The sequence below is a fragment of the Lampetra fluviatilis genome, chromosome 33 (assembly GCF_964198595.1).
Source record: "Lampetra fluviatilis chromosome 33, kcLamFluv1.1, whole genome shotgun sequence".
Taxonomy (NCBI): domain Eukaryota; kingdom Metazoa; phylum Chordata; class Hyperoartia; order Petromyzontiformes; family Petromyzontidae; genus Lampetra; species Lampetra fluviatilis.
The window spans coordinates 5,013,012-5,025,966 of NC_136307.1; the positions used below are offsets into that span (position 1 = coordinate 5,013,012).

General features: G+C 51.3%; 7 non-coding genes across 7 annotated transcripts; all 7 read left to right on the forward strand.

The window, feature by feature from the left end:
• The first annotated feature begins 4,457 nt into the window (after window positions 1–4,457).
• On the forward strand, window positions 4,458–4,530 carry TRNAT-UGU (transfer RNA threonine (anticodon UGU)). The gene has a single exon. It is a non-coding gene; the product is annotated as a tRNA-Thr (tRNA).
• Window positions 4,531–5,054: 524 nt separating this feature from the next.
• On the forward strand, window positions 5,055–5,127 carry TRNAT-UGU (transfer RNA threonine (anticodon UGU)). Its single transcript has one exon. It is a non-coding gene; the product is annotated as a tRNA-Thr (tRNA).
• Window positions 5,128–6,009: 882 nt separating this feature from the next.
• On the forward strand, window positions 6,010–6,082 carry TRNAT-CGU (transfer RNA threonine (anticodon CGU)). Its single transcript has one exon. It is a non-coding gene; the product is annotated as a tRNA-Thr (tRNA).
• Window positions 6,083–6,694: 612 nt separating this feature from the next.
• Window positions 6,695–6,767, forward strand: TRNAT-AGU (transfer RNA threonine (anticodon AGU)). The gene has a single exon. It is a non-coding gene; the product is annotated as a tRNA-Thr (tRNA).
• Window positions 6,768–8,067: 1,300 nt separating this feature from the next.
• TRNAT-CGU (transfer RNA threonine (anticodon CGU)) lies at window positions 8,068–8,140 on the forward strand. The gene has a single exon. It is a non-coding gene; the product is annotated as a tRNA-Thr (tRNA).
• A 388-nt stretch (window positions 8,141–8,528) lies between these two features.
• On the forward strand, window positions 8,529–8,601 carry TRNAT-UGU (transfer RNA threonine (anticodon UGU)). The gene has a single exon. It is a non-coding gene; the product is annotated as a tRNA-Thr (tRNA).
• A 3,922-nt stretch (window positions 8,602–12,523) lies between these two features.
• TRNAT-CGU (transfer RNA threonine (anticodon CGU)) lies at window positions 12,524–12,596 on the forward strand. The gene has a single exon. It is a non-coding gene; the product is annotated as a tRNA-Thr (tRNA).
• The last annotated feature ends 359 nt before the right edge of the window (window positions 12,597–12,955 follow it).

Sequence of the window (12,955 nt, forward strand, 5' to 3'; positions counted from 1 at the left end):
CCACTGAACCGCGAGCCCACAGAGCAATGACGTCCACACCCCCCTCCCCACTGACCCGCGCGCCCACAGAGCGATGACGTCCACACCCCTTTCCCCACTGACTCGCGCGCCCACAGAGCAAGGATTGCAACAGGCGATGTCATTGGCTGCGCCGGATGCGACGGCCATCTTGTTTAGTTCATTTAGTTCACGGATCGCAGGGGGAGCGGGCGGCCATCTTGTTGGACAGACGGACGGCCTCGCGAAGCCTGTCGCAGTAGGCCTCGCGAAGCCTCCTGCACTAGGCCTCGCGAAGCCTCCTGCAGTATGCCTCGCGAATTCTTCTGCACTAGGCCTCGTGAAGCCTTCTCTGCAGTAGGCCTCGCGAAGCCTTCTCTGCAGTAGGCCTCGCGATGCCTTCTCTGCAGTAGGCCTCGCGAAGCCTGCCGCACTAGGCCTCGCGAAGCCTGCAGCACTAGGCCTCGCGAAGCCTTCTCTGCAGTAGACCTAGCGAAGCCTTCTGCACTAGGCCTCACGAAGCCCCTGCTGTAGGCCTCGCGAAGCCTTCCCTGCAGTAGGCCTCGCGAAGCCTTCTCTGCAGTAGGCCTCGCGATGCCTTTTCTGCAGTAGGCCTCGCAAAGCCTGCCGCACTAGGCCTCGCGAAGCCTGCCGCACTAGGCCTCGCGCCCTGCTTTTCGTGCACAAATAAGGCGATTAAATGTATCTCGTCTCTGTGTTAATAAATGTATCTTGTCTCTGTGTTAAAAAACGTGCTGCGTTTCAGTAAAGTAAATTTGAAGCGAAGTTTAAAGTTTCGCCGTGAGGCGCCGGAAGCGACGGCCATCTTATTTAGTTCACAGATCGCAGGGGGAGCGGGCGGCCATCTTGTCGGACAGATGGACGGACGGACGGACACAATAATCTATTGGTGGTCTGGTCCACTTCGTTCCTACCAGTAACAGGACCCTGCGGGGTGGGCTGGTAGGAATAATACTAATACCGGTACAGGGATATCGACCGGGTATAGAGGAGTTAAAAAGAAAATGATTTGTGCATGGGGGGTGAGCGATGACGTCCACACACCCCTCCCCACTGACTCACGCGCCCACACAGCAAGGATTGCAACAGGCGATGTCATTGGCTGCGCCAGATGCGACGGCCATCTTGTTTAGTTCATTTAGTTCACGGATCGCAGGGGGAGCGGGCGGCCATCTTGTCGGACAGACGGACGGCCTCACGAAGCCTATCGCAGCAGGCCTCGCGAAGCCTCCTGCACTAGGCCTCGCGAAGCCTCCTGCAGTAGGCCTCGCGAAGCCTTCTGCACTAGGCCTCGCGAAGCCTTCTCTGCAGTAGGCCTCGCGATGCCTTCTCTGCAGTAGGCCTCGCGAAGCCGGCCGCATTAGGCCTCGCGAAGCCTGCTGCACTAGGCCTCGCGAAGCCTTCTCTGCAGTAGACCTAGCGAAGCCTTCTGCACTAGGTCTCGCGAAGCCTTCTCTGCAGTAGGCCTCACGAAGCCTTCCCTGCAGTAGGCCTCGCGAAGCCTTCTCTGCAGTAGGCCTCGCGATGCCTTTTCCGCAGTAGGCCTCGCAAAGCCTGCCGCACTTGGCCTCGCGAAGCCTGCCGCACTAGGCCTCGCGCCGTGCTTTTCGTGCACAAATAAGGCGATTAAATGTATCTCGTCTCTGTGTTAATAAATGTATCTTGTCTCTGTGTTAAAAAAAACGTGCTGCGTTTCAGTAAAGTAAATTTGAAGCGAAGTTTAAAGTTTCGCCGTGAGGCGCCGGAAGCGACGGCCATATTGTTTAGTTCACATATCGCAGGGGGAGCAGGCGGCCATCTTGTCGGACAGACGGACGGACGGACACATTAATCTATTGGTGGTCTGGTCCACTTCGTTCCTACCAGTATAAACTCAACACATTTACCAAACAGGACCCTGCGGGGTGGGCTGGTAGGAATTATACTAATACCGGTACAGGGATATCGACCGGGTATAGAGGAGTTAAAAAGAAAATGATTTGTGCATGGGGGGTGAGCGATGACGTCCACACCCCCCTCCCCACTGACTCGCGCGCCCACAGAGCAAGGATTGCAACAGGCGATGTCATTGGCTGCGCCGGATGCGACGGCCATCTTGTTTAGTTCATTTAGTTCACGGATCGCAGGGGGAGCGGGCGGCCATCTTGTCGGACAGACGGACGGCCTCGCGAAGCCTGTCGCAGTAGGCCTCGCGAAGCCTCCTGCACTAGGCCTCGCGAAGCCTCCTGCAGTAGGCCTCGCGAAGCCTTCTGCACTAGGCCTCGCGAAGCCTTCTCTGCAGTAGGCCTCGCGAAGCCTTCTCTGCAGTAGGCCTCGCGAAGCCTTCTCTGCAGTAGGCCTCGCGAAGCCTTCTCTGCAGTAGGCCTCGCGAAGCCTTCTCTGCAGTAGGCCTCGCGAAGCCTTCTGCACTAGGCCTCGCGAAGCCTTCTCTGCAGTAGGCCTCGCGATGCCTTCTCTGCAGTAGGCCTCGCAAAGCCTGCCGCACTAGGCCTCGCGAAGCCTTCTCTGCAGTAGACCTAGCGAAGCCTTCTGCACTAGGTCTCGCGAAGCCTTCTCTGCAATAGGCCTCGCGAAGCCTTCCCTGCAGTAGGCCTCGCGAAGCCTTCTCTGCAGTAGGCCTCGCGATGCCTTTTCCGCAGTAGGCCTCGCAAAGCCTGCCGCACTTGGCCTCGCGAAGCCTGCCGCACTAGGCCTCGCGCCGTGTTTTTCGTGCACAAATAAAGCGATTAAATGTATCTCGTCTCTGTGTTAATAAATGTATCTTGTCTCTGTGTTAAAAAAACGTGCTGCGTTTCAGTAAAGTAAATTTGAAGCGAAGTTTAAAGTTTCGCCGTGAGGCGCCGGAAGCGACGGCCATATTGTTTAGTTCACATATCGCAGGGGGAGCAGGCGGCCATCTTGTCGGACGGACGGACGGACACATTAATCTATTGGTGGTCTGGTCCACTTCGTTCCTACCAGTATAAACTCAACACATTTACCAAACAGGACCCTGCGGGGTGGGCTGGTAGGAATTATACTAATACCGGTACAGGGATATCGACCGGGTATAGAGGAGTTAAAAAGAAAATGATTTGTGCATGGGGGGTGAGCGATGACGTCCACACCCCCCTCCCCACTGACTCGCGCGCCCACAGAGCAAGGATTGCAACAGGCGATGTCATTAGCTGCGCCGGATGCGACGACCATCTTGTTTAGTTCATTTAGTTCACGGATCGCAGGGGGAGCGGGCGGCCATCTTGTCGGACAGACGGACGGCCTCGCGAAGCCTGTCGCAGTAGGCCTCGCGAAGCCTCCTGCACTAGGCCTCGCGAAGCCTACTGCAGTAGGCCTCGCGATGCCTTTTCTGCAGTAGGCCTCGCAAAGCCTGCTGCACTAGGCCTCGCGAAGCCTGCCGCACTAGGCCTCGCGCCGTGCTTTTCGTGCACAAATAAGGCGATTAAATGTATCTCGTCTCTGTGTTAATAAATGTATCTTGTCTCTGTGTTAAAAAAACGTGCTGCGTTTCAGTAAAGTAAATTTGAAGCGAAGTTTAAAGTTTCGCCGTGAGGCGCCGGAAGCGACGGCCATCTTGTTTAGTTCACAGATCGCAGGGGGAGCGGGCGGCCATCTTGTCGGACAGATGGACGGACGGACGGACACATTAATCTATTGGTGGTCTGGTCCACTTCGTTCCTACCAGTATAAATGTTTTCTTCTACAACATCAGCGTGCAGCGGTGCATTAAATACGCACTACAATGACAATAGTTTAAAGCGATTTGAAGCATGTTTTATTTTTTGGGGAGGGGGGCAGAGCTTTGTGACGTCATATTTGAGGGGGGGGGGGTCTGACTTTTTGTGCCGCCGTGTGACGACGGGGGGAAGGCCAAAAATCGTCCAAAATCGCGTGACGTAATTTATGTACGGCGCCTTAGGAGTTTACTTGTTTGAATAACTTTTAAAGTGTGTTTGCGATAACATAGTTGTTTTATCGGTCACCAGTTCCTCAGAGAGCCAGGTTTTTGTATCGTGATATGTTTCCTCAATTGTGTTCTCATCTCAAGAGGTTTGCATTAAAATGTAGCCAACTGGCTCCATAGCTCAGGGGTTAGAGCACTGGTTTTGTAAACCAGGGGTCGTGAATTCAATTCTCCCTGAAGCCTGCGTTTTGCTTATTCTTCAAAGAGACTGAGTGAAACATTAAAACCCTTGGTTTTCAAAATTGGCCTATGCTGTGGGAAGAGCACCGAGTCACTATTAAGGAAACCGGGATGCAATGTGGACCTAGTATTTAGCAGTAATGTGGCAGTTTTTTCTAGATTATTGCCAACCGAAAGTTATTATTTAGAAGTGTCATATGTGTACGTAAGTTGCTAACAGGGTCAAGTTTACATGAAGCTGTGATTAACAAGTTTTGTGAGCTTTTTAAGACTGAATTTGCAGGTGTGGAAAATGAGTGGCTCCATAGCTCAGTGGTTAGAGCACTGGTCTTGTAAACCAGGGGTCGCGAGTTCAATTCTCGCTGGGGCCTGTGTAGTTTTGCATCCTGCTTCGGCAATATTGACAAACTAGGTTGTTGGGGGGCGCCTATGGCGAACAACCACAGCGTGCGGCGGCCCCCAACAGACTGGTCAAGTAAATCCTTACGATCCACTCGCACAACGTGCGGTGGGCCTTCATCCAGCAGTGGATTTAAGCACTTATGTAATGGAAAGAGCACGGCTCTCCTTCAGTTCAGCAGCGGAGCGAGCACAGCTCTTCCTAAAGCCAGCAGTGGAGAGCACGGGGGTTCCTCAGGGCAGCAGTGGACGGAGCATGGCTCTGTCTCACTCTCACTCACCCGTCTCCTCTGAGCTGCATGCGATTGTCTGAACCGCTCTATCAAATACAAATCGAGGGCGTGGCTATACACGACAGACATACAAATAATCCCTGGTGGGCAGTGTGGAACTGTTCCTACCTGAATACACTTCTCAGTTTGAGGCATTGGTGCATCTTGCATTAACAAGTTTTGTGAGCTTTTTAAGACTGAATTTGCAGGTGTGGAAAATGAGTGGCTCCATAGCTCAGTGGTTAGAGCACTGGTCTTGTAAACCAGGGGTCGCGAGTTCAATTCTCGCTGGGGCCTGTGTAGTTTTGCATCCTGCTTCGGCAATATTGACAAACTAGGTTGTTGGGGGGCGCCTATGGCGAACAACCACAGCGTGCGGCGGCCCCCAACAGACTGGTCAAGTAAATCCTTACGATCCACTCAAACAACGTGCGGTGGGCCTTCATCCAGCAGTGGATTTAAGCACTTATGTAATGGAAAGAGCACGGCTCTCCTTCAGTTCAGCAGCGGAGCGAGCACAGCTCTTCCTAAAGCCAGCAGTGGAGAGCACGGGGGTTCCTCAGGGCAGCAGTGGACGGAGCATGGCTCTGTCTCACTCTCACTCACCCGTCTCCTCTGAGCTGCATGCGATTGTCTGTGTGTATGAGTGAGCTGTGTGTATGAGTGAGCCGTGTAAGAGTGGATCGACCGTCAGCTTTCCGTGGCCATGATGTTGCTGCTTCTACAAAGTGGGGAGTTCGCGGTCACGTGACGCACTTCAACCAATCCAGAGCCGTACATGTTTGGGAGGGGCGCACCTCTGGTTGGCTGCTTGCTCGCGGTCATGTGACGCGCTTCAACCAATCTGGGGGCGTTAATCACAGTCAAAGAATGACAAGCACAGATCTGGGCTATTTTATACGTGTATCGAGAGGCTGTTCTTTTAAGTTTTCAGCAATGCTAATAAGAAACAGCAGGGGGCACGGTAGCACTGACTTGGTACAGGTGTGGCATTGTTTTGGGCAACAACTAACTTAGGAGTTTACTTGTTTGAATAACTTTTTAATGTAAAGTGTGTGTGCGACAAAACAGTCGTTTAATTGGTCACCAGTTCCTCAGAGAGCCAGGTTTTTGGTTTTGTGATATGTTTCCTCAATTTTGTTCTCACCTCAAGAGGTTTGCATAGAACTGTAGCCAACTGGCTCCATAGCTCAGGGGTTAGAGCACTGGTTTCGTAAACCAGGGGTCGTGAGTTCAATTCTCACTGGGGCCTCTTTTATTTCACACCTGTGATTGAAAATAAAAGTCATTTGTTTTCAAAGTTGGCCCATGTTCGAGTGCACCAAGTCATTGTTCCATTTCACCAGGGACCCAATGTGGCCCAGAGCATCTTGTATTAATGTTGAAATGTTTCTGAATTAATATCATCCAAATATATTTGTTGTGAAGTGTCGTCGGAAAATAGCACTGAATGGGTCTCGCATTAAGATATATGGGAATAGCTCTGTTGCTCAGCAGTGAAAGCACTGGTCTTGTAACCTGGGGGTCCGTGCCCTTCAGTTCTTGCTGGAGATTCTAAGTCAGTTTACATCCTGCATTGGTAACATTTTGAAATGTGGTGTCGGCGTGTCGTGTAAGTGTGGTTCTTTCTTGAAACTTTCTCAAAGATTTCATTTTCTAATGTGTTGTACACTTTCCAACGTGGCTTTTCTTTTTTACCAGACATTTACATGGCAACATAAAAGATAAGGTCATGGGCACAATCTTTAACTGAATTACCATACAATTAATTGATCTAATTAACCAGGCAACGTGTGCTGATGCTCAAGCCATCTTTAATCCTGTTTGATTTCACGCGTGTCTTTTGGTGACAGGGGCTTCATCTGGCTCCATAGCTCAGTGGTTAGAGCACTGGTCTAGTAAACCAGGGGTCGTGAGTTCAATTCTCACTGGAGCCTTTATTTTATGCATCATTAAATTAAATTGCAGTATTATCATTATTTAGTTGAATGTGACAGTTTCAGTTTGTGAGCACCTACTGACACCTATTAATAACTGAAATGTGTTATGAAGCATGTGGTCATACTCACCTGGCAATGTCTGTTGATAAAACCACAAAAAATTACATTGTGAACGCTTTTGAACATAAAACGGGTTCAGTCATGGAGACCCGAAACCAGCGATTGAGAGTTCCATTCTTACTGACCACCAACATACGTAGGATCCAAATGAGTCTCCGGAACAACGTACGTGGAGCTCTTTCAGTCAGTGACAGCGAACTTTCATGATACTCGGGGGCATGGAGTCACGCGCGTTTGGTGTAAATATCATGCACGATAACTAAGGCAACATTTATTGGATAAAGCCAGTCAAATGTACTCTTTAGAACGTTGCCTTACTTTCTGTTCGATGTGGTGTGTGTGTGTTTGTTACAAGCTTCCTCAGTCATCAGTTATAAAAGCCGATATTTTGCTCAGATGGCTTTTGATAACTACCTCGCCTTGTTTACAGGAGGTGGTGGGTTCGATTTCGACACTGACGCCTGATTGTTTGGAGTTTGCGTGTCTGTCTCCGCGTGGTCGTGTGGATTTTTGTCCGGGTACTCCGGGTTTGCCATCCACATTTAAAATCAACGTCACACGTTTAGAGTATTTGGCTGCTATACATTTCCACGTGACGATAAGCCTCTTCGTCGAGCTATCATTGGTGATAGCCAGGTCGCTTCTGAAAAAGAGCTAAAAAGCTCAGTGGGACCTTACCTGGTAAATAGTTTTAAAAAGATCACATCCTGGTGAGCTCCCACGTGTTTTAGGACGTTCGCCACGCAGTTGTGTCGTGAGCGCCCGTGGCACATTGAGAACTGAAGGGGGCGCAATAACTTTTGTTACACTTTTGGAACTTCGGCTTAAAATTAATATAAGCTTTCCAAGGTTATATGTCACGAAGGAGCATCTACCTTAACATAGCAGAATTCGTATTTGGTATAGCTAATTTTTTGGGGGGATATAAGTTAGACATTCCTTCAAAATCCGATGTAAACTTTGGTGCAGCAGCTCTTTCTCCTATGTCATCAGTTCCCCTGCTGGATCTGTTCCACCTGATGACTGTCGCTTGTGTTGCGATCGAAACGTCGTGGTTTAATTTTTTTTATACCTACGTGACTTTAACGAAAGACCCAAAGAGTATGCATCCCTGCAGTCACGATGACTTCAAATCTAAATTATTCCCTTAGAAGTTGATACAACTCCACACTCAGATGGCTCCATAGCTCAGGGGTTAGAGCACTGGTTTCGTAAACCAGGGGTCGTGAGTTCAATTCTCACTGGGGCCTTCGTTTTGCTTATTCTTCAAAGAAATTGAGCGAAACATGAAAATCCTTGGTTTTCAAAATTGGCCTATGCTGTGGGAGGGCATCAAGTCACAATTAAGGAAACCGGGATGCAAATTGGACCGAGTGTTTCACAGTAATGTGGCAGTTTTTTCTGGATTATTGCCACCCGAAAGTTATTATTTAGAAGTGTCATACGTGTACATGCTTACATTTTAACTTCCCAAGTCATGCGATGCGATCATGGTCAAGTTTACATGGAGCTGTGTGACGCAATTTGTCGTTTTTGGCCACATCGCAATTAACTTCTCAGTTGAGGCATTAGTGCAATGTTGCATTAACAGGTTTTGTGAGCTTTTTAATAATGGATTTGCAGGTGTGGAAAAGGAGTGGCTCCATAGCTCAGTGGTTAGAGCACTGGTCTTGTAAACCAGGGGTCGCGAGTTCAATTCTCGCTGGGGCCTGTACAGTTTTGCATCCTGCTTCGGCAATATTGACAAATCGAGAGGCTGTTCTTTTCAGTTTTCAGCAATGCTAATAAGAAACAGCAGGGGGCACGGTAGCACTGACTTGGTACAGGTGTGGCATTGTTTTGGGCAACTCCTATCTTAGGGGCCGTCCGTAAATTACGTCACGCACCTAGGGGGGGGGGGGGGGTCAGACATTTGTGACGAGGGGGGGGGGAGAAATGTGATGTCACGTAAAAATGCGCAACTTTAAATAAATATAGACAACACGTTCTACTTAATTAATAATACCGGTACAGGGATATCGACCGGGTATAGAGGAGTTAAAAAGAAAATGATTTGTGCATGGGGGATGAGCGATGACTCCCACACCCCCCTCCCCACTGACCTGCGCGCCCACAGAGCAATGACGTCAATACCCCCCTCCCCACTGACCCGCGAGACCACAGAGCAATGACGTCAACACCCCCCTCCCCACTGACTCGCGCGCCCACAGAGCAATGACGTCCACACCCTCCTCCCCACTGACCCGCGCCCACAGAGCAATGATGTCCACACCCTCCTCCCCACTGACCCGCGCGCCCACAGAGCAATGACGTCAACACCCCCCTCCCCACTGACTCGCGCGCCCACAGAGCAATGACGTCCACACCCCCTTCCCCACTGAACCGCGAGCCCACAGAGCAATGACGTCCACACCCCCCTCCCCACTGACCCGCGCGCCCACAGAGCGATGACGTCCACACCCCTTTCCCCACTGACTCGCGCGCCCACAGAGCAAGGATTGCAACAGGCGATGTCATTGGCTGCGCCGGATGCGACGGCCATCTTGTTTAGTTCATTTAGTTCACGGATCGCAGGGGGAGCGGGCGGCCATCTTGTTGGACAGACGGACGGCCTCGCGAAGCCTGTCGCAGTAGGCCTCGCGAAGCCTCCTGCACTAGGCCTCGCGAAGCCTCCTGCAGTAGGCCTCGCGAATTCTTCTGCACTAGGCCTCGTGAAGCCTTCTCTGCAGTAGGCCTCGCGAAGCCTTCTCTGCAGTAGGCCTCGCGATGCCTTCTCTGCAGTAGGCCTCGCGAAGCCTGCCGCACTAGGCCTCGCGAAGCCTGCAGCACTAGGCCTCGCGAAGCCTTCTCTGCAGTAGACCTAGCGAAGCCTTCTGCACTAGGCCTCGCGAAGCCTCTGCTGTAGGCCTCGCGAAGCCTTCCCTGCAGTAGGCCTCGCGAAGCCTTCTCTGCAGTAGGCCTCGCGATGCCTTTTCTGCAGTAGGCCTCGCAAAGCCTGCCGCACTAGGCCTCGCGAAGCCTGCCGCACTAGGCCTCGCGCCCTGCTTTTCGTGCACAAATAAGGCGATTAAATGTATCTCGTCTCTGTGTTAATAAATGTATCTTGTCTCTGTGTTAAAAAACGTGCTGCGTTTCAGTAAAGTAAATTTGAAGCGAAGTTTAAAGTTTCGCCGTGAGGCGCCGGAAGCGACGGCCATCTTATTTAGTTCACAGATCGCAGGGGGAGCGGGCGGCCATCTTGTCGGACAGATGGACGGACGGACGGACACAATAATCTATTGGTGGTCTGGTCCACTTCGTTCCTACCAGTAACAGGACCCTGCGGGGTGGGCTGGTAGGAATAATACTAATACCGGTACAGGGATATCGACCGGGTATAGAGGAGTTAAAAAGAAAATGATTTGTGCATGGGGGGTGAGCGATGACGTCCACACACCCCTCCCCACTGACTCACGCGCCCACACAGCAAGGATTGCAACAGGCAATGTCATTGGCTGCGCCGGATGCGACGGCCATCTTGTTTAGTTCATTTAGTTCACGGATCGCAGGGGGAGCGGGCGGCCATCTTGTCGGACAGACGGACGGCCTCACGAAGCCTATCGCAGCAGGCCTCGCGAAGCCTCCTGCACTAGGCCTCGCGAAGCCTCCTGCAGTAGGCCTCGCGAAGCCTTCTGCACTAGGCCTCGCGAAGCCTTCTCTGCAGTAGGCCTCGCGATGCCTTCTCTGCAGTAGGCCTCGCGAAGCCGGCCGCATTAGGCCTCGCGAAGCCTGCTGCACTAGGCCTCGCGAAGCCTTCTCTGCAGTAGACCTAGCGAAGCCTTCTGCACTAGGTCTCGCGAAGCCTTCTCTGCAGTAGGCCTCACGAAGCCTTCCCTGCAGTAGGCCTCGCGAAGCCTTCTCTGCAGTAGGCCTCGCGATGCCTTTTCCGCAGTAGGCCTCGCAAAGCCTGCCGCACTTGGCCTCGCGAAGCCTGCCGCACTAGGCCTCGCGCCGTGCTTTTCGTGCACAAATAAGGCGATTAAATGTATCTCGTCTCTGTGTTAATAAATGTATCTTGTCTCTGTGTTAAAAAAAAACGTGCTGCGTTTCAGTAAAGTAAATTTGAAGCGAAGTTTAAAGTTTCGCCGTGAGGCGCCGGAAGCGACGGCTATATTGTTTAGTTCACATATCGCAGGGGGAGCAGGCGGCCATCTTGTCGGACAAACGGACGGACGGACGGACACATTAATCTATTGGTGGTCTGGTCCACTTCGTTCCTACCAGTATAAACTCAACACATTTACCAAACAGGACCCTGCGGGGTGGGCTGGTAGGAATTATACTAATACCGGTACAGGGATATCGACCGGGTATAGAGGAGTTAAAAAGAAAATGATTTGTGCATGGGGGGTGAGCGATGACGTCCACACCCCCCTCCCCACTGACTCGCGCGCCCACAGAGCAAGGATTGCAACAGGCGATGTCATTGGCTGCGCCGGATGCGACGGCCATCTTGTTTAGTTCATTTAGTTCACGGATCGCAGGGGGAGCGGGCGGCCATCTTGTCGGACAGACGGACGGCCTCGCGAAGCCTGTCGCAGTAGGCCTCGCGAAGCCTCCTGCACTAGGCCTCGCGAAGCCTCCTGCAGTAGGCCTCGCGAAGCCTTCTGCACTAGGCCTCGCGAAGCCTTCTCTGCAGTAGGCCTCGCGAAGCCTTCTCTGCAGTAGGCCTCGCGAAGCCTTCTCTGCAGTAGGCCTCGCGAAGCCTTCTCTGCAGTAGGCCTCGCGAAGCCTTCCCTGCAGTAGGCCTCGCGAAGCCTTCTCTGCAGTAGGCCTCGCGAAGCCTTCTCTGCAGTAGGCCTCGCGAAGCCTTCTCTGCAGTAGGCCTCGCGAAGCCTTCCCTGCAGTAGGCCTCGCGAAGCCTTCTCTGCAGTAGGCCTCGCGATGCCTTTTCTGCAGTAGGCCTCGCAATACCTGCCGCACTAGGCCTCGCGAAGCCTGCCGCACTAGGCCTCGCGCCGTGCTTTTCGTGCACAAATAAGGCGATTAAATGTATCTCGTCTCTGTGTTAATAAATGTATCTTGACTCTGTGTTAAAAAAACGTGCTGCGTTTCAGTAAAGTAAATTTGAAGCGAAGTTTAAAGTTTCGCCGTGAGGCGCCGGAAGTGACGGCCATCTTGTTTAGTTCACAGATCGCAGGGGGAGCGGGCGGCCATCTTGTCGGACAGATGGACGGACGGACGGACACATTAATCTATTGGTGGTCTGGTCCACTTCGTTCCTACCAGTATAAATGTTTTCTTCTACAACATCAGCGTACAATGACAATAGTTTAAAGCGATTTGAAGCATGTTTTATTTTTTGGGGAGGGGCGCAGAGCTTTGTGACGTCATATTTGAGGGGGGGGGGGTCTGACTTTTTGTGCCGCCATGTGACGACGGGGGGAAGGCCAAAAATTGTCCAAAATCGCGTGACGTCATTTATGTACGGCGCCTTAGGAGTTTACTTGTTTGAATAACTTTTAAAGTGTTTTTGCGATAACATAGTTGTTTTATCGGTCACCAGTTCCTCAGAGAGCCAGGTTTTTGTATCGTGATATGTTTCCTCAATTGTGTTCTCATCTCAAGAGGTTTGCATTAAAATGTAGCCAACTGGCTCCATAGCTCAGGGGTTAGAGCACTGGTTTCGTAAACCAGGGATCGTGAGTTCAATTCTCACTGGGGCCTCTTTTATTTCACACCTTTTTCAGACTGTGATTGAAAATAAAAGTTCTTTGTTTTCAAAGTTGGCCCATGTTCGAGCGCACCAAGTCATTGTTCATTTCACCAGGGACCAAGGTGGCCCTAGCATCTTGAATTAATGTTGAAATGTTTCTGGATTCATATCATCCAAATACATTTGTTGTGAAGTGTCGTCGGAAAATAGCACTGAATGGGTCTTGCATTAAGATTTAAATGGGAATAGCTCTGTTGCTCAGCAGTCAAAGCGCTGGTCTTGTAACCTGGGGGTCGATCCTTCAGTTCTTGCTGGAGATTATAAGTCGGTTTACATCCTGTATTGGTAACATTTTGAAATGTTGTACTAC